At 54.2% G+C, this 2,220-nt stretch overlaps 1 protein-coding gene across 1 annotated transcript in view; it reads right to left on the bottom strand.

The window, feature by feature from the left end:
* The window catches only part of LOC102019114 (tubulin alpha-3 chain-like), a gene marked incomplete in the record, with an annotated part of 12,130 nt that overhangs the window by 1,274 nt on the left and 8,636 nt on the right, over positions 1-2,220 (bottom strand).

Genomic DNA, 2,220 nt, shown 5'->3' with positions numbered 1-2,220 from the left:
ATCATGAAAATGTCTGATCTGGAAGAAGATGATCCCAGAGCAAAAATGTCCTGGTGAGGAACCTACTGCAGGAAAGATGCCAGAAGCAATGAGCAGCTGAACCAAAGGTGGCATAAACAGCAAAGAGCAACAGTTCCAAGACACAACGAACTGACAGGACCAGTAACTACCAATCCTGTGTGAAAAGTGACAGTAAGGTTTCTTAGGGTTTTCATGGAAGAGGAGTACAAATTTGTACTGGAGGCAAAACTTGGCCAAAATGTCTACAGTGACAGAAGATGTTGCTGCTTTGAGCACAAAAAGATTTATGACAGTTTTACTTTCAATCAGGAACTCAGTAGGACAACTGAACTGATACTAATTTCCACACACCCATAGAATGAAGAGGGATCCAGTACTATTTATAGTACTGTCTGAAATATATAACCCACATGAAGTACCAAACTGTCCATAAAATTCCTATACTTCCAACACTAATCCTACCACCCAGAAAGGAGCAGAACACCCTTTAGAACCACCCCAGCCAGCAGGGTGTGGGCGGTGAGTAGAGCACCAAAGCAGCCAGCACTGGCCTTGAGGACATGGGGCAGAGGGGACAGTGCTGGCCACTGTGCCCCACAGCCGCAGCATGGTGGCCTGGGAAAGTCCCCTACCAGCCCTAAACAGCCATGGTGGTGCCAGTCCTTTGCCTCCCTGTAGTCCCATACCAGGAGGTTATATGTCGAGCCACGTACCAGGAGGGTGCCCAGCATTTGTACTGTACGAAGTGCACATTAACAGTCTGTATCCTGGTGTTCAGGGCGGCAGGCCGCTAGCTGCAACGAGCGCCACACAGGCCACTTAGCCATGGTACTCCTACCTAGAGACCACTGTTGGTATCAAATAAGGCCCAACCCAGCAAGCAGCTCCACACCTGGGCCTGAGAATACTCCTTGGACAGAGGACCCTGCTCAGGGCTCCTTTGCCCAAATGGCCAGGGCTCCACTGTGCAGCAGAGCCACGCAGCAGACCAGACACTCTTGCTGTGGTGTGGCCTGGGGAAACATGGCTAAGGCAGGGGCAGGCAAGCCCCCTGGCTTGGAGGCTGAGCCAGTGACACAGTATGGCACCCTGCCTTCTGACTCCAGCTTTCCCAGTGACTCAGACTCAAATCCAGCTGGCCAGGTGGTGCCAAGATGGAATCACTGTCTCCAGAGATACTGCCTAGGGAGGCCCAGAAGAGCCACAGCTGGAAGAGTCCCCTTCTCACCCCACAAGCATCCCCACCACTGCAATGCAGGCCTTCCACATTCGAGGAATGAGCTCTGCCTTCTGCCAGGGAAGCCACAGCATCTTTAGAGGGTGGCAGCCAGGGAGGTGCCACCCTCTATAGCCCAAGCCTGCATGAGAGACAATGGTGACTTTAAGTGGGTCCTGGCACCCTTGAGCCAGCCTCTAGGAGGAGACCTACACAGGGCTCAAGGGAGCCCTAAGCCCCCAAGGGGGTTCTAAGTACTTATACTATGCTCACACCATGAGCGCTGGAGCAAGTACAGCCTGGAGGACGTGGGTGAGGCCACTGAGCAGAGCAATCTGCCCTGGCCTTCTGTGCTCCTGGACCCCTGCAGTTCACACTGACTACATCCCCTCCTACAACGAGGACCCCTCCAGCTCTGGTGAAGGAAGAGTAAGTAGTCTTTACCAAGCCAGCCCAGGCCAGCAAGACCAGACCTGAGAGGAACAGGGTCCTGACAAAAGGGGACTCCGTGGATGAGGGCCCTGTAGAGCAGAGCCACACAGCAGGGCACAGAAAGCCAGAGGCTGAGGAATGGAGCAGTCACCAGGAGATGCAAGAGGTAGTGACGCCTTCAGGGGCTGCACACACACAGTCTTCACCAGGACCCCTGGTCAGAGATAGTTGGTTGCTACGTCAGCAAGAACCGAAGCAGACAGCACTTCTGAACAGGGACAGCAGCCTCAAGGCTCTCCAATCTGAGACGGAACACCCAGCCTGACCAGCACACCAGGCTGCAGCCAGAGCTGGCCAGCCACTCCAATGGAATGGCAAGAGGACCGTCCCCTTAAGAAGGACGCCAGGGGGCATCAATAGCTCTGGCCATGCTCATCAGAGGACAGGCCTTGCCTAGACCTGGAGGAAGGGTGGGTCTGGGGGTGGTCAGGGACACCAGGAGCTCTGGTTCTCTGATGTCCAGTAGGGAAGAGAAAAAGATTTACGGTCTT

This window comes from Chinchilla lanigera, unplaced genomic scaffold (assembly GCF_000276665.1).
Source record: "Chinchilla lanigera isolate Chin_1 unplaced genomic scaffold, ChiLan1.0 scaffold00041, whole genome shotgun sequence".
NCBI classification, from domain to species: Eukaryota; Metazoa; Chordata; class Mammalia; order Rodentia; family Chinchillidae; genus Chinchilla; species Chinchilla lanigera.
The sequence above is the reverse complement of the archived record's forward strand: the minus strand, read 5'-3'. Positions and strand labels throughout refer to the sequence as shown.